This window comes from Suricata suricatta, chromosome 9 (genome assembly GCF_006229205.1).
Source record: "Suricata suricatta isolate VVHF042 chromosome 9, meerkat_22Aug2017_6uvM2_HiC, whole genome shotgun sequence".
In the NCBI taxonomy this organism is placed as follows: domain Eukaryota; kingdom Metazoa; phylum Chordata; class Mammalia; order Carnivora; family Herpestidae; genus Suricata; species Suricata suricatta.
Window position 1 is genome coordinate 13151979 of NC_043708.1, and position 19080 is coordinate 13171058.

The 19080-nt window shown below is 46.0% G+C and overlaps 1 pseudogene; it reads left to right on the forward strand.

The window, feature by feature from the left end:
* The first annotated feature begins 18300 nt into the window (after positions 1-18300).
* Positions 18301-18819, forward strand: LOC115302156 (annotated as a pseudogene).
* Positions 18820-19080: the final 261 nt, after the last annotated feature.

Here is a 19080-nt window from a genome sequence, read left to right on the forward strand (position 1 = left end):
TGAATCACAGGACCCTGCACTTGGTCTTCACTCCCTAAGCCCGGGCATCCTCACCTCCTGTTGCAGCCCCTGACCGCCCCAGGAAAAGAAACTGGAACTACTGTACTTGAAGTGCCTTTCAGGAAGGAAGGGGCTGAGGTGCAGGCACTGAACTCTGGACCTCAGTGGGGTAGTGCCAGTCCTCATTCAGAAAAGTGGCTGCTTTGAAAACTGAAGCTTAAGACAGAGAGAATGATTTTAATTTAAAATCGATTTTCCCAGTTCTACCACATTTTTTCATGATATCATGGGTGTCACTGTTTAAATTACCTAATATGAGCCATAACTTAATATACCAGGCTTCTGTGCCTATGAATTCTTAAAGCAGCAACAGATTATTACTGTTATGTTAATAAGAAAGCAATAATGAAATATTATACAGAGTTCGGACTCCATATATTATTAATAAAGACCTTCGTGTTTTGGTGGGCCTGATACTTTATGATGAGGTTGCCGAATAGATTAGAAAATGTTTTTGCCTTCTCAGCAAAAAGGCCCCAAATCAAGTTACGTGACTAGAAAGTATTAGTGACAGGTAGCAATGTGGCCATGAGGCATTGTGGGATAGGAGGCAATGAACTTATTTCAATCTGAGATGCCAGCAATAGGAACATACTTGTTACTCAAGAGTGAAATGAACTGTTCTATCAGCTGCCTTGGAAATAAAAAAAATAGAAAAAAAATAGGGCTACTGCTCAGTCCTGTGCTAGGCTAAATTGCCACATGGTACTGAAAATGAATAGCATTGATAGTAAAAACGAGTGTTTACTGCATGCCGGCCATTGGCCGATACTGTTCTAAGTGCTTCCGTGAGTTGTCATATTTAATTCTCGTGGCGCCTTGAAGAAGGGCGCATGGTCTTTATTCTCACCAGAGGGAATAAGCACAGAGATGTGAACAGCTTTTAGTAGTAAGTGGCAAACGTGGGATTTGAACCTGGGCCGTCTGTCTGAGCCTATCCTCCTAACCTCAGCGCTGAGAATGGAGACCTGTCCTGTGAGGGCTGCACTCCGGGAAGCACTGTGGGCGTCTGGCCTCTCCAGGGGAGCTTCAAGCATGTCCAGCAATGGACTCAACTGCCAGCATCTCAGAGGCCACCCTGGGTCCCACAGTGACACCTCCCGTCCCCACTACCGGAGGGCAGGCTGTTAGGTTAGTATGAGAGCAGCGGTCCAGAAAGATCTTCAGATTGCACTGTGACTCTATTCCAGAGGGGTCCACAGTCACATGCTCACCCAAAAGGCCATTTTGTTCTCCATGAGACCAACATCACCAGAGGATTGGTGACTTGTCAAAAATTACCCGCTCCCTTCCTCCTCCCCCTGCACACCCACCCTTGCCCTCCATCCCAGCGGTCAACCGTGCTGCCCTTGGCAGTTGTGGTTTGGTCCACACCCTGACCATTTCTCATGCGAGATCGGCCTGTCTCCTCTTGGCAGGTGACCAGTGCTGCGCTGGACTTTGCTCGAAGAGCATGGGCTGCACGTCCACCTGCCCAGCAGGCCAGTCCTAAACCCAGGTGGGGGAGATGCACCTGCTCTCACTCCACTCAGACCATTAGGAGGAAGAGACTGCATGACCCACAGATTCCAAAATCCCAACAATCCTGTCGCCATCTTGGCTTCTCCCCACCGCCACCAAGCCCCCACCCTTGTCAGGCTTTGCCAGACACATGGAAATTCTGACAAGCACAAAGTGCCGTTTTCTTCAATCATTTGATTTTGAAAATGGGAGAGACGATACGAAGTTGACTTGGCTGATGCCCTCTCTGTGCAGATACGAAGCCCATTGTAGCTGTGATTTCAATACTAATTATATGCCAGTTTTCATTTTAAGGGTTTTTTTTTGTTTGTTCCTTTACAGAAGCAGTCAGGGGAGTGACTAAAATCTTATTCATTGGCAGGATTTTTCTTTTGGAAATGAACATGCTGGCACAATTTTAATTGGGTTTTAGTTGTTGTTGTTTTAATTCTCACAGTGATGTCTTGGCTATGTCTTTTGGGACTGCAGAGGGAAACTGGCATCTGGTGTTTGAGGATTCTGGGGATTTGCACCATATTTATGTGTAATAACTATACAGTAAATAAACAGAATGAATAATTAAGTGAATAATGAGTTTCTCGGAAAAGACGATTCTTCTGAAGACTTTGACAGAAATTCTCACGTGTGCTCCCCCCTGCCTCCTGGGTGGCCATTCTGTGCTGCTTTTTCACTGTGTCACTGCCCCCGTGGAAACCAGCAAGGATGCTTTCCGAGCTGAAATCGAGCACGCCGTTAATCAACGTGGTTTGATAGAAACAAGATATTTTCTTCCAGTTGCAAGGATGTTGGATTTATGTCTTAGAATTATCTTTCTTACTCTAGAGAGAGATATTTGCCTCTTTAAAAATAAAATCCATGGGATTAAGTTTCATTGAATAGTTTCTCTCGGAGGGACTAAAAACCTGAAATTCCAGGAATTTGCTGTATCTGGTGAAATTACATAAATGTATTTAATACCCATATTAGCCAATACAAGGTGCCCTTGCTTTTGGATGCAACCCAGGGCCAAAGTGAATCTTTCCAGAGGTAAAAACCACTGTGTAATTACTGCAATTTCATGTGTGTGTTCATGCATTTGCTCATTCAGAAGTTTTTACATTCATTCATTCATTCAGCAATCCATTCATTATTGAGCACCTATGGTATCCCCAGTACTGTGCAGGCTCCGGGGACACCGCGGTGAGCAAGAGCAGACCTAGTTCCAGTCCTTAGGGGGCCCGCCTCCTTAGCAGGGAGACAGCAATCAAATGACGAAACGAAAGGTAAGATGCAGCTATGACAGGTCCCATGAAGGAGGCTGTGATGGTGGCCTCCATGGAGGCCGCCATAACAGAATACCATAGGCCTCTGGCTCAACAGCAGGAAATTCTTTTCTCACTGTTCCGGAAGCTGAAAGTCCAAGGTCACAGAATCGGCAGATTTGGTTTCATCCGAGGCCTCTCTCCTTGGCTTGCCGATAGCCGCCTTCTCTCACATTGTCTTCTCCTCTGTGCTTGTGAGGGTCTTTCCCCAAAATTCCTCGTATAGATACCAGTCCGATTGGAGTAGGGCCCACCCTAATGGCCTCCTTGTAACTAAATTACTGATTTAAAGGCCCTGTCTCCAAATACAGTTACGTTCTGAGGTATTGGGGGTTAGGGCTTCAGCATAAGAATTCAGGAGGACACAAGTCAGCCCTAACAGAGAGGTATCCGGTACATGTGGAGATAGTAATCGGACAGGTCATACCCAAGCAGGGACTTAGGGTGGGCTTGCTGAGTTAGAAGTGGGGATCTCAGGGATGACAAAGAGGAGGAGAGGGTATTCCAGAAAGACGTGCCAAAGCCCTCCAAAGAGAGCACATGGCAAGTAGCAGAGACCAAGGGGGGGCAGACCATGGTGTCTGAGGAGCCGTGAAGCAGGGCTGACATTATAGAGGGGGCTGGGCCCTGCAGCGCCTTGTAGGCCAGAGCAGAGACTTTTGTCCTTTTCCCAAGACTAGTGGGAGACCATTGAAGGCAGTTAAGCAAGGACAGAAGTACCACGACCATGTGCCCTTTGAAAGTATCAGTCCAGCTGCAGTGTGGACAAAAGACGTGAGAGGTTCTGGAGTGCATTCAGACAGGCGCTGGCGGCAGGTGTAGGCTGCGGGCTTCCCAGCAAGAAATGAAAGTGGCTGGGTTCAGGAGGTAGGGAAGAGATGAGTGAGTTTGCAAGAGGAATGGGGGGCAATGGATTAAACCGGGTGAGGTGTTGGGTGACAGGAATTGGTGACAGGTGAGACACATGAGGCACGGGGGGACGGAGGAGATGACAGGCTGTCAACTGCTTTTCTGACTCCCGTAACCAGGTAAACAAGGCATCAGTTAACGGGATCAAGAACACCTGGAGGAGGCCCACGTTCAAGTAGAGTTTTGATCGTATTGACATCAATAGACACCTTGGCCATTTTTGTGCCTCAGTGACAGACACCTCTTTCCCTGCAAATGCTGCTCTGCTTGGAACATTCTTCCCGGCTTCTACTTCACCACCTAACACTTCACACCTCAGCCCAAGGGCCAGCTTCCTCAGCAGTGAGGCCTTCCTGAATCCCACAGGCCAGGTTACGCCTTTCACACACCCTTATAACCCCTGTACTTGACCTTCAGAGCAATTGTTAGGCTTCAGATTACATAGTTTGCTGTTTAAATTGTTTCTACCACGAGAATGGAAGGCCTACAAAGACCAAAGTGGTATCTGTGTCATTGGTACAGCAGACCAGTGGTTCTAGAACTCAGTGAGTTTGAATGTTGACTTCCCTACCTCCTGGGGGTGTGAATTCGGGCAAGGCCTGTAAGCTGGCTGTGCCTCAGTGCTGTATATATCTAGTGTGGATTATGACAGCACATCCCTCATAGAATTGTTGGGATGATTAAATGAGTTAATTAGCAAAAGAGTGTTTCTAACAATGCCTGACATATAATAAGCACTACTCAGTGTTAGTTATTATTATTTTTCATCTCTGTTTCCCGAAGTATTTGACAGACAGATGATCAGAAAAATGGATGGACCAATGAATAGGTGGATTGAGGAATAGATAAGGTGCCTCCACTGTGGATTTTTTTTAAGATAAAATAAATAAACAAGTAATATGACTTAAACAATAAATTGAGGGTTGCCTGAGTGGCTCAGTCAGTCAAGCATCCAACTTGGGCTCAGGTCATGAGTTCAAGCCCCATGTCGGGCTCTGTGCTGACAGCTCAGAACCTGGAGCCTGCTTCAGTTTCTGTGACTCCCTCTCTCTCTGTCCCTTGCCCACTCGTGCTCTGTCTCTCTCTCTCTCAAAAGTAAACATTAAAAAAATTAAAAATATAAAAATAAACAATAAATTGAATCATTAATTAATTCTCATGTTCCTCCCTCAAACAGGTATGGGATTCTATTCCATGCCAAGCACTGGGATGGGCATGAGGTGGTTACTAAGTCAGACCGGATACCGTCCCTGTCCTTGAGAAGCTTGAGTCCTAATGAACTTTATAGAGATTTTAATTTTTCTTTTTAGTTTATTTATTTTGAAAGAGAAAGAGAGAGGAAGAGCACGTGGGGGGTGCTGAGAGACAGAGAGAGAGAATCCCAAGCAGGTTCCACACTGTCAGTTCAAGCCCAATACAGGGTTCGAACCCACAAAACGTGAGATCATGACCTGAGCCAAAACCAAGGGTCAGATGCCAAACCGACTGAGCCAGCCAGGCACCCCTATAAAGACATTTTAAATAAATATTTATAATAGATAATCTCATCAAAATGAAGCAAATACAGAAGCAAAAGCCGTTTTCTGGACAGAGGGCAGCAGACTATTCCCAAACACCCTCATTGTAACTCTTGCTCACCCCCCTCTCCTGGGCCTTCAATGGTGACGCCACCACGTAGAGTAGCCGAGGCTGCTTGGTCCCAGCTGGAAGGTATTTCCTTGCTGTCACTCTATTTATGAAAGCAACTCATGTCTCGTATCTTCTTTTTTTGCCCAAAGGATTCTCTTTCTGGAATTTATTACAAAATTCAAGGCCATTTCATTAGGGGGAAATGCGCCATATCATTATTATAACAACTCCCCCTATTTTTGTTCAATTTTGAAACTGACAATCTAGAGCCTATTTTTAGCTCAGTCATGTGAGATTATTTGTTTCCTTCTGAGAAGTTTTTCCTTCGGACTAGTTAACATGAATTTTATGCTCACTTATTATGTCACATGCTCCAATTCAATTTATTTTAAAGCAGATTCTTTGGGGAAAACTGTAAAGCTAATTTGAATTGATTCTTTAGAGATTCCATTTTAAATGACGCGCTATAAAATTGGCAGACAAAGTGAAAAAATGGAACTGAATTTTCTTCTTCAGCTACTCATTGGATTCAGAAATCTTGCCTTTCAACACTGCCAAGGGTTTTGATATAATGTTTTATGCAATTTTCATAACATTTATCTTAAACTCAACTGCCTCTAGTTTGGTTGTTCAACTCAAAATGGCTTCCTGATGTTTCCATGGAAAAAAGCAGAATTCTAGCTAAAGGAAGAATTTGGTGCTTTGATAGAGGCCTCCTGCTGTCCACTGTGGTGCCCGTCTATAAAATGCAGGTGTTTTACTTCTGGAATCAGTTTGGGACATTTGTGGACAAACTTGGAGAGGGCGAAGTGGAATATGACAGCATCCCTCACTTCCTCCCCCCTTGCACGATGTATATTTCTCCCTTTCATATTTGATGGATTTACAGCTTGAGGAAAGCATGGGAATAATAGGCAAGATGCCTGATGGCTTAATTTCCTGTCCCTCGCAGACCCCGAGAGACGCCCATTGTTCGCCGGCGCGGCAGGCTCCAAGCTGATCAGAAACAGCCGTCACCGGGTGGGGAAAAGGACCGGGTTTGGTACATCTGATTCCACTCGATGATTTATAGCCGATTATTAACAATCTAATGGAAAATACATGGAAAACACACGTCTACAATTTCACCTTGGGACACACGTGTTTTCTTTGACGTGTTTTTGAAAAGGAGTTTTATTTCACGCTCATCTTTCCCTTGAATTCCCCAAATCGCAACTATCATTCCTCTTAACCCAGCCGGTGGACTCCAGCAGACTCACGGAGGGTCCTCCCCCAATTTTGCTCTGCAGCATGACATACTTGGGGTTATTTTCCTAAACTCAGGTTGGTCTTGAAAGAGGCAAATCGTTGCTGCCTCTGTTTTTGTTCTGATTACAAAGAAGCTAATTGTGTGAAGTGAGTGCACCTGACAGCCAGTGTGTGCAGGAAAAAGCAGACCTAGGGCCCACCCCGCCATGAGACACACGATGCTTAGGGCTCAGGATCCCTGTGGGGGCCCACAAAAGCTTTAATTAAATTAAAATGAGTGTAATAATGGACATATAGTGAATCTAGCCTAAATATTTGTTTTTATACCAAAAGAGCCTTAAAAATGCCAATTTTAATATATATATATTTTTTATGGAGGAAGGGGTCCGTGAAAGCAAAGTGTCTCAGTCCTTAAAGCCATAAAGCACTCTTGAGCAGAACATCTATGAGGAGCAGGGGGGTAAGGGATTGACCACAGGGTCAGACCCTCTATGACTATAGAAGGTGATAGGTCTGAGGAAGCCTGGGCAGGTCTCTACACGTGAAATTGTACCTGAACTTGCTGTCAGTCACAAGGTCACAACCGCTGGTTGTGAAGACAGCGGTTCTCAGCCAGGGGTGATTCCCCACCCCCCTTCAGAGGACTTCGGCAATGTCTGGAGACAGTTGGCTTGTCACAACAGGGGAAAGTTTGCTCCTGGTATCCAGGGACACGGCTAAACATCCTACAAGGCACAGGACAGCCCCACACAACCAAGAATTACCTAGAATTATCCAAACAGCAGTAGTGCTGGGGTTGAGCAACCTCCAGGCTAATGTAAACAAGGGCTGGGACCTGCGGGGCCAGTGAGAGCCCAGGTCTGCCTCCCACGACTACCCACTTCCACGCAGCCGTGATCTGCGGGTCAGGCCCTCGCCCTGGAGCGACGCTTGCACCCGGCTGAGGACTTGGAGAAGGTGAAGAAGGAGACGGGCAGCGGGAGGCCCGGCTGCTGCCGCATGCCACGACCTGAGCCAGCGGCCGAGCAGACATGAACTTGTGCGGCCGCAACGCGCATTCCTGCACCAGCCTTCGGGCCGCTGCTTCCCTGCAGGCAAATTCCCAGAATCCCATGCGAGGTCCCTCGTGGCCAGCCCTAACCGGGAGCATCCAAGGAAGGGCACTCCGTCCCGGCTACGGTGACATAGTACACGGCCTCCCTGGCAGACCACACGGAGTTCTGCTCACCAGCACTTTTCACTAACATAAGCGGCTTTTTCCTCACCGCACTCCCAACCTGCATGCATTTAAATTGCCTGTGCTGTGGGGGCACCTGGGTGGCTCAGTCAATTGGGCCTCTGACTTTGGCTCAGGTCATAATCTTGCAGTCTGAGAGTTCGAGTCAGGTGGCCGGTTTTGTGCTGACAGCTCAGAGCTGGGTGCCTGCTTCGGATTCTGTGTTTCTCTCTCTCTCCACCCCTCCTCTGCTCACACTCTGTCTCTCTCTCTAAAGTAAATAAACATGAAAAAAATTTTAAAATAAAAATAAATTGCATGTGGTGTAAACCTGTCTTAATCTGCAAACACCTGCTATGCCTTAGACTGACGGTAGACCCATGGCTGGACACACAGCTGCCCAGACCATAGGTCCCAGTCTCCCCTAAAATTAGATGTGGCCGCGTCACCTGACGCTGAGGGCGAGCAGCTGTGCCACGTCCAGAGCTGGGCCTCCAGATACCGGCTGTGCCCTCCATGTGATTTCTCCCCTTCCCACTAGCTGGGACCCCGGTGTGCAGGCGTTCCTGCTTCAACCATACAGGGACAAACACGGGGCACAAGATGGAAAGATTCGGTGGTCCAGAGAATCCTTACCGTAAGCACCTCTTTCTTCAGGAGTTCTGAGTGAGCATGTTAGTTACTTAGGCTGTAGATGATGAAAGCCAACTGAAATTCACTTAATCAAAAAAGGAAGTGTATTTGCTCACCTAACTAGGAAGTCTAGGGTAAGAGTTTCAGGCATAGCTGGATCTAGGGGTTCAAAAGTAGGTGCACTATCTCTCAACACTGGCTTTCTGCTGAAGTCCAAAGAAGATGTCATTGAGAAATCCAAAGCTTATAATTTCCTTAAAGTTCATGACCCAGGAGAAGACAGGAGCTCCTCTCTTTCGATGCATGTTTTAAATTTTTTAAAAATGTTTATTTATTTTTGAGTGAGAGAGAACATGATTGAGGGAAGGGCAAGGAGAGGAGCGGAGGATCCAAAGCAGGCTCTGTGCTAACGGCAGAGAGCCCTGATGTGGGGCTCGAACTCATGAACCGTGAGATCATGACCTGAGCCAGAGGCGGCCACTTAACAGACTGAGCCACCCAGGCGCCCCTCATTGTGTATTTTCAATTATGCATTTGCTGAACGGTCCCGCTGGGACTCACAGGCTCACCCTTGAGGCACTTACTATGAACCCCAGAGGAAAGGAGGTTGGAACAAATCTGTAAAATCAGGAGCTGAGCATGGCCAGCATCACCAGGAGTGAGGACAGCGCCGTCGAGGAGTAAGGTCAGAGGATCCCAACTGGGGTAGGAGAAGCTTCACAGCAGAGGTGCGGTTTCGGCTGGGTGTTGAAAGACTAAGAGTCTAGAAACGGATAAAGAAGAAAATACTGTACTTTCATTCCTGACCATTTTCAAAGGCCCAAGCAAACTCAGCAACCCTGTGGGATGAAAAGGATCGGGTTGTTTTTCTTCCCTTTGCCGTTGGTTCAGGATGAGAAGTGTTTCCCTTTGAGCGCGGAGTCCTTCCAGAGACCGACCAAAGTGGGGGGAGAGTCTGGATCATGAACACAGATCTCTACGCAGGCACTCACATAAAGCAGGAACACACGTTTGCTTCTCCGTAACCGGAAGAAAGGACGGTAAGTGTAACTGGCAGTTTCCTTAATCACTCCAGAAAAGCTTGTTATGTAAATACATGATTCAAATATGAAGTGACTTACCTTCGGAAACGCGCATTTCTTTTGTTTGTTTGTTTGTTCTTCATGTTTCTAGCGCAGTTTCTTTCGGGTTTGCGGTGGAATAAGCTTGTAATTTTAATACACATTGATTAATTCCCAAACTGTCTAATGTTGGGATTTCAGGAATGCATATTTATGAGATTTCAAGCAGCTTAGCGACTTCCCAGTCAGCAACCGGAGGCTGGGGATGGTTTCTCAGCCTTTGGGGTGACAGTGCCCTCTGGCCAAGCAGGGGGCTGTTGGCTGGATCAAGCCAGGTACCTTAAAAGATGGTGGTGGTGGTGGTGGTGGTGGTGATAGCCACTGTTGATCTTTCAGGGGATGCAGCCAGGATATAAGCCCCGTTCTCTCCTGCTCTGGAGACTGTCGTACTGTTTCTCCTAAACAACTGAGGTGCCTCTCTCTTGTTCGAGGGCTCGGAGAGCATCCAGGGATGTATTGTTTTTTAGCTGTTTGACGATGAAATCATTTCTTGCGCTGCAACACCCTTTTTGTTGGCAAGTTTGCATCTTCATGCCAGGAGTAGGAGGTGCACGTGTATTTGCGCTAAGCTGTCTCTCTGGACCAGGTTGTCCTAAGAGCACATTGAAAGCAGGTCAGCTGCTGGGCATCCTTCATCTGTCCCCGTAGAAGGTGGGAGGCATACAACTCCTGTAAGGACTGAGTCCTGTGCATGGGGCTTAACTTAATCAGATTGATTGGACTGCTGGGGGAGGGGGAGATTGTATCAGTGTTCCTAACCGTTTGCCCCCCATTTCAATTCCCACTGCACTGCGTGCGACTTTCGGTATCTCGTGTCATTGGAGTTTTCTTCTCCGCCCCTTTCATACTGAGTTTGGCGCCAGGACTTGCTTTCTCATGAGCAAACAGACGTGAGCAGAAGAGACGAGGTGCCAGGGAGAAGCAGAGACTTTAGGAGGCTTTTCCTTCCTCACTCACTCTCCTCCCTTCTTTTCTGTCTGCCAAGAGAGGGGCGTGTCTCTGTCATGTAAGCTCTTTCAGCCTAGGCTGTCACACGTAATGTGAGGAGAAATGCGTGTTTGTTGTTGTAAGCTCCCGAGATGTAGGCTTACTTGTTACAATGACATCAACTAAGTGAAAGCTGACTGGTACAAACGGTCACTTACTGTCCTAAACTTTTCAGTGAAAAATGGTCCAGGTCTCCCTCTCTATGGATATAGACTGAGGTTGTGACAAATCTGTCCAGGAAAAATTAATCCTAAACATAAGAAAACTCGGGAACTATAGTCAGATTAAACAAAAAATAGTAAGCAGCCAATTTTGTCTATGAGATTTGCAAAGGCTGTAGAGGCTAGAGAGAGTGCACTGCAAACAGGCTTTCTTCTACATTGTTAATAAGGGTATAAATTAATGTAATGCTGCTAGGGATGAATTCAGACATAATGCTAATGTTAATAGTAACAATGCCATTCAGAGAGGAACTTTATGTGCAAGGCACTACTATTTGAAGTTTTGTTTATATATTTTTAAATGTTTTTTATTTATTTATCTTAGAGAGAGAGAGAGAGAGAGAGAGAGAGAGAGAGAGAGAGAGAGAGAATATGAATGGGGGAGGGGCGGAGAGGGAGGGAGACAGAGAATCCCAAGCAGAATCCATACTGTCAGCACAGAGCCTGAGGGGGGGCTTGAACCTACAAACCTTTGGATCATGACCTGAGCTGAAACCAAGAGTCAGATGCTCAACCGAGCCACCCAGATGCCCCCAAAGTTTTATTAACCTTACTTGGATTAATAAAATTGGTTTATGTGTACTAGTTCACTGAATCCTCATAACAACGTTATAAGGGAGATATTATTATTTAACAATATATTTCAAAAGCCTTAAAAATTTATGTATGTTCTTTGACTCACATTTGGGAACATTTCCTAAGGAAACAATTAAAGAGGGGGTATAAACTTTTCATATAAGAATGTGGACAGCAGTATTGCTTATAATTATGAAGCTCAGAAACAATATAAATGTTCAGAAAATAAGGCTCTTTTCAATAAATTGGTCCATTTAAAAGTGATATAAGAAATAAATAGTGGACCTAAAATACATTAAATAAGTAGTGTAGCTTACAATATTGTAGTCCTGCATTGTCTGTTACCATAACCACTATCCACATGAGCCCTTGAAATGCGGCCAGCCTGAAATGAGATGTGCTCTAAGAATCAGCATGAAAAAAAAAAAGAATGTAAACTACGTCATTAATGCTTTTTATACGGATTGCAATGTTGATATGATAATATTTTGGACGTATTCAAGTTCATCTCATTTGCCTCTTCGGACGTGTAAAATTTTTATTTACTTTTTAAAAATAACAACTATTTATGTTAAAGGAGTACAACATAATGTTATGTATACAATAATGGTTTGATACGCATATACATACATGGAGCAAATTGATTACTATGGTCAAGCTAATTAAGACGCCCATCTCCTCACATCATTCCTCTTCTGTGACACGAGAGGGCCTGGAAAACAAAGCCACCGTTCTGCCTTCTGCTGTGTATTCGACTTCGTCAGATTCCACATGTCAGTGAGATCACGAAGCCTTTTTCTTTGAGGGTCTGGCTTACGCCACATAACAAAATGTCTTCCAGGTTTATCCGTATTGTTGCAAATGGCAAGACCTCCCTTCTAAAGGCTGGATAATATTCCATTGTCTGTATCTACCGCAATTTCTTTATCCATTCCTCTGTTGACGGACGTTGGGTCGTTTCCCTATCTGGGCTATTGTGGATAATGCTGCAGCGAACACGAGAGGACAGATATTTTGCGATTGCATTTCCTTTTGGTATAGACCCAGGAGTGGGGTCGCTAACCCACATGGCAGTTCTGTTTTTAATTCTTGGAAGAACTGCCCTACTGATTTCCATGATGGCGGCGCCAATTTAATTTTTCACCAGCTTATGACGCTTCCCTTGTCTGTACATACTCGCCAGCACTTATGTTTTATCTTTTTGAGCCTAGCCATCCTCACAGGTGTGAGGTGGTATCTCATTGTGGTTTTGACTTGCATTTCCCTGATGATGAGCAACGTCGGGCATCTTCTCATGTACCTGTTGGCCATTTGTGGGTCTTTGGGAAAATGTCTATTCAGGTCCTTTGCCCCATTTAAAATCTGGTTGTTTCTTTTGCTATCGAGTTCTCTTTGTACCTTTTAAAAAAATGTGGCTACTAGAAAATTTAAATTTCATATGTGACTCACATTTATTTTAGGTTTTGCAAACCACATGGTCTCTGTTACAACTATTCAGTTACCACTGTCAGGCAAAAGCAGCCACAGACAACATATAAGTGAATGGACATCACTATGTTCCAATAAAACTTTATTTATAAAAATAGGCAGCTTCTCAGCAGAGGCTGTAATCTGCCGAAGTCTGGTCTAGACTAGAGTTTCTCAATCTTTGCCCCATTGATATTGGGGCTAATTAATTAGTTGTTGAGAGCTGTCCCATGCATTGGAATGTTTAGTAGTGTCCCTGGCCTCTATCACTAGATGCCGATAGCACTACCTGCCCCAGTTTTGACTCCCAAAATGTCCCCAGACATTGCCAAATGTTCCCTCTCATTGAGAACCAGTGGTCTGTCCTATCTGATTTTGTTTCCATGATCACAAAAATTGTGTACCTGTGTAGTGTTCTAGAAGGCACACTCCAAGGCAGTAGTATCACATGTTTCTCCCCCATCCATCTGGTTTTTTTTTTTTGAGTTTTCTAAATTAAGCATATGTTCTTTATTAAAATGTAAAAAAGTGGGATGCCTGGGTGTCTAAGTTGGTTGAGCCTCTGACTTCAGCTCAGGTCATGATCTCGCGGTCCATGAGTTAGAGCCCCCCAACGTCAGGCTCTGTGTGGATGGCTCCAAGCCTGGAGCCTGCTTTGGATTTTGTGTCTCCCTCTCTCTCTGCCTCTCCCTTCCCCATACTGTGTCTCTCAAAAATGAATAAATGTTAAAAAAAATTTTTTTAATGTAAAAAAGCACAGTTGTGTGGGAAAAGGAAGCAAAATGACAAAGATAAAATAAGATGACAGAAAGAGGGGCACCTGGGTGGCTCAGTCGGTTAAGTGTCTGACTTTGGCTTACATCATGATCTCCTGATCTGTGAGTTTGAGCCCCGCATCAGCCTCTCTACTGTCAGTGCCGAGCTCGCTTCGGAGACTGTGTTCCGCTCTCTCTCTCTGCCCTTCCCCCACTCTCTTTCTCTCAAAAGTAAATTTTTAAAAATAATTAAAAAATTTTTAAAAAATTTAAAGATGACAGAAAGAAAACCATGTGTCAGAAAGAAAGGTTGAATGGAGATTGTAACCGTGTCCCCGCAGGACACATTCTCCGCTCGGTTAGGTCGTTGAGTGCCACCCGACACGTGATGTCCCACGGCCTGCGTTGGTGGGCTCAGAGAGAGGAGTCCGCCCCTGGAGCGGGCTGGTGTGCGTGCGTGTATTTACCAGGGGGAAGTAGGCTGGGTTTTGATGCGCACACGACGCCTCTCAGGTGTAAGGTGTGCTAGCACGTCTGTAGCTAGAATGTACAAAGGAGAGGGGGAAGCAAGGGCTAGACAGAGTTTCAGAATGAGGCTTGGGAACGCGGACTCCACGGAGCTATGTCTAAATCCCCAGGTAGTAGGGCTGTAGCCACTAAAACTCACTGCCAATTTACGGATCTTTAAAATTCATAGCCATCATCACAAAAATGGGTAGTATTTTCTTGTGCTTACGACGTGCTGGGCTTCAGCTTCATGTGGTTGTCTCACTGAATCTTCCATAAGCTCTGAAAGGTCCTGCCGCCCTCCTGACAGTTTTACAGATGTGGAAACCGAGGGTCAGAGATAGGAAGTTATTTGCCCAACGCACACAGCCAACAAGAGGTCAACTGAGCCTGCGGTCCATGTTCTGTGAGCTGAGAGGTCACAGCTGTCTCAGATCTGGTGAACTAAACCAGGAGGGTGTACATTTTCCCCTTGGGACTCAGGTTCTCATTTTAATTTTTTTTTTTACATTTATTTATTTTTGAGAGACAGAGAGTGTGAGCTGGGGAGGGGCAGAGAGAGGGAGACACAGAATCCGAAGCAGGCTCCAGGCTCTGAGCGGCCAGCACAGAGCCCGATGTGGGGCTTGAGCCCATGAGCCATGAGATCACGACCTGAGCCGAAGTTGGAGACTTAACCTACTGAGCCCCCCAGGCGCGCCTCAGGTTCTCATTTTAAATGAAAAATATATACACCCTAAGAATTTTGTTTTTACTGGATCACTCTCTGTAGAGGGAAAAAGATTTTGCTCACCCTCATCATTGGTGGGAAGATCTTAAGCATGTCAAGTTCAAGTGTAATTTGAGCAATTTAATGGGCGGGGGGAGAGAGGGGGCAGGACCTGGAACTGCGAGCCCTGTCGGCTCTGCCAGGTTCTGGAAGGATCTCTTCCAGAGACCTCCTCCAGAAGGAGGCCCTGGCCTGAGTCTGGAGAGACTGAGTGCACAGCAAACCAAGCAGGACCAGACTCCCGAGGGAAGGCGGTGGCAAGATCTAACAGAGCACCTTTGCAGATAAGGCATGCTGGGAGGGAAACTGAGTCAGCAGTCTGGTTTTCTGGTACAGAAATGCCAGGCAGCAGCCCTGTGCAGTGACTGCATATATGGCGCCACTGACTGCTGTGTCTGGGTGTGGGTCAGGGCCACTCTGGGCTGACAAGCAGAGAGAGGGCATGGATGAGCCATGTGTTGGGGACAGGGGAAGACAGGCAGGGCAGAGGCTGCCCATGGCTCCTCGTGCCCTTCTTCCCTTCTTGGTACTAGAACTCCCAAGTTTTCACTGGACACGTGGTCATCAGACTCCCTTCCAGATCCACATGGCCATGCCCTTCCTTCCCGGTTCTCCTTCCAATGGTGCACATGCAAAGGCTGGAGCTCAGGCAGCCATCTAAGACCATGAGGCGAATACACTTTTGAAATTGGTGGAGCAAGAACATGGATAGAGATGGTGTCCCTGACAACTGCGAAACTGCTCATTTCCACACGTGGTTTATCTTAGACACCTCAATGCACGTGTGTAATATATATGTAATATCAATATATATCAATTACATATATATGTAATATCAATACATATATATGATATCGCAATACAGTTCTGTCTTGGCTAACTTATTATTCGGGGTTTGCTCTCATTCTGAATTAAGCCTAAGTTAATTTTAACTAATTTAACAAGGACCTGCAGTGCTGCCTCGGAAAGCTGGCTCCCTATCCTTTTCCTCTCTCGGTAGCATAGATTCTACATAGGCCAATTCTAGTTTTAATTAATAGGTACTTAATTCAATCACTCTAAGTGAATGGCAGCAAACCCACTCACCAGTGTGACTGCCGCCTTGGTTTCAGTTCCAAGCCACGCCCATCCTCCCATCCAATCCCTGCCAGCGTCTCTAGGTACAGACACAACAGGAGGAAAGACTGACTTTAAAAATAGAGTGCTTTGGGGGCACCAGGGAGGCTCAGTCAGTTAAACAGTTACATGTCCGACTTCAGCTCAGGTCATGATCTCGCAGTTGATAAGTTTGAGCTCCGCGTGGGGCCCTTTGCTGACAACTTAGAGCCTGGAGCCTGCTTCAGATTCTGTGTCTCCCTCTCTCTCTCTGCTCCTCCACCTCTCATGCTCTGGCTCTCTCTGTATCAAAAATAAATAAAAACATTTTAAAAACTATTAAAAAATTTTTTAATGTTTTTATTTATTTTTGAGAGACAGGCTCCAGGAAACAGGCTCCAGGCCCTGAGCCAGCTGTCAGCACAGAGCTGACACGGGGCTCGAACCCATGAACGAGAGATCTGACCTGAGCCAAAGTCGGAGGCTTAACCGACTGAGCCACCCAGGCGCCCCTAAAATTTTTTTTAAATAAAAAGAAATAGAGTGCTTTTGTCCACAAGCAAATTCAGAGGCTCAGCCATCTTTACCACATTCTCAGCCTCCTTTTGGGTTCCAGGGCCCCTCGGCTGTCAGCTGCACCTCCCTGGCCTCCCTTCCTCGTCTCTGACCAAGCTCAGCTCTTGCCTCTACTGCTTGATGTCCTGGATCCCAGCCCCTCCTGCACCCCCTGAGACTGTGTCCCACCCTTCACCCCATCTCCTGCCCAGAAAACAACCCCCTCCCACAATAACCCACTATCCTCTGTAAGAATGTAACCTTGTCTGCGTGCTGGCTCGTATTACAGTTCTAGGTCGCAGAGACCAGCAGGGCTGTGGGCACAGCGCCTCAGGAACCAGCCTCTGAGACAGGTATGTATCAGGGAGTGCTCCGGAGAACAGTTCCTGTGGATGGTGAAGGAAACACTGGACGGAGAGAGAAGCTCAAGAGCAAAGCAGTTGCAACCGGAGCGTCACCCATCCCGGGGGCCACTCTAGAGATGGGATGGCCCTTCTGAGATGTTGAGGCCAGGGGCTGAGTGCCTTTGGTCTTCCGGTGTCTTAGCAACATGTCACAGTATCCACGACAGGTGCACTGAAGGGTTTCAGCCGATTGCGATGAGACTCTTGGCAGACTGAGATCCAGTTTCTGAATGTTCTTTATATTTCCGTAGATAATCAGTCTCTCCGCGACAAAGTCATAGCAGCTAAAATCAGCGAGCTCTAATGACTACACGGCACCTTGTTTTGTTTACACTGAGACTGTGCTTGTGCTATGATCAAAATGTTTGTGTTCTTCACCTCTCACACCCCTTTTCCCAGATCCAAGTTAAAACAGGGAGTGAGTGGGCTCCTAGAAATCTGTAAGAAGAAAATATGAAGGCACTCAGTGCTTTAGATGGCATGAGTCAGAAGCTGGAAATATTTGTGAGTTGGTGAAGACAAAATAGGCTTCTTCTCTCAACAACAAAAAAAGAGAAGTCTAGGAAAAACTCAAAAAGGTACAGGAAAATCATGGCCCAAATAGAGGCAAACTAAAATGACCATGGTTTTGAACAACTGATCGAGTGTAATAAAAGAGAATCAGTTTGACCACGCTACAGGGAATACTCACCCTTGAATCACTCAGGAGTTGGGACATTGGACCTAAGAGGAAGAAATGTGGTCCTCATACAATCCTTGGCTCTCTAGGAGATTACGTCTTCCTACTCAAAATAACTCAAATGCAGTTTATTGGATTCAGCTGTTAGATTTGACTGCTAAACGATGCCAAGAGGACTTACAGCTGTAGATTGGAAGGAACTGCTATAGAGCAGATCAATGGAAATGTATAGATCAAGCTGACCGAGCTGAAGGAGGAGAGTGGGGAAGCTGGTATCTTCAACTCACACTTCGTGGAGTTAAGAAACACTGTTTCAAGTTCATGGAATGAGAAACAGAATTTCAATACATTAAAGTTATAAAAGTAACCAATAGAAGAATTAAAAAATAATAGTATGACTAGAGCACGTAGGTGACTCGGTCGGTTAAGTGTCCGACTTCAGCTCAGGTCATGATCTCACAGTAGGTGGGTTCAAGGCCTGCATCAGGCTCTGTGCTGACAGCTAGCTCAGAGTCTGCTTTGGATTCTGTGTCTCCCTCTCTTTCTGCCCCTTTCCGGCTCTTACTCACACACTCTCTCTCTCTCTCAAAAATATATAAATATAATTGGTCCGAGGTGCTTCAGGAGCCACGGGCTTTGGTGCAGACATGGCCAAGTCCAAGATGCACACTACACACAACCAGTCATGAAAATGGCACAGAAATGGCATCAAGAAACCCTGGTCACAAAGATACGAATCTCTTAAGGGGGTAGACCCCGAGATCCTGAGGAACATGTGCTTTGCCAAGAAACACAAGAAGGGCCTGAAGAAGATGCAGGTCAACAATGCCAAGGCCATGAGTGCATGTGTTGAGGCTATCAAGGCCCTGGTCAAGACCACGGAGGTCAAGCCCAAGATCCCAAAGGGTGGCAGCCACAAGCTAAATCAACTTGCCTACACTGCTCATCCCAAGCTTGGGAAACATGCTCGTGCCTGCATTGCCCAGGGTCTCAGGCTCTGCCAGACAAAGGCCAAGGCCAAGGCTCAAACCAAGGGCCAGGCTGCAGCTGCAACTCATGCTCCAGCTCCAGCTGTGGCTCAGGCTCCCAAAGGTGCCCAGGCCCCCACAAAGGCTCCATTGGAGAGGCTTCTGTCTGCTAGTGTAAGGGTGGAAGGACTAGTGTGACCCCTCGGCTTCTATCTGCATTGGGTGGTGTCCTCCTGTGCTATTTGTACAAATAAACCTGCGGCAGGATCTGTAAAATAAATAAATAAATATATATATATAAAATAATAATAAATATATAATTTATATATTGATCAATAATGTATGATGCTGATAAGCGATGAGGGGGAGGAGTAAGCATATTATCTATGGTTATAGGGTAACCACCAAGAGACATAAAAATAGAAATGGCCAAGCAGTTGCCTTTGGGGTGTGGTTGCA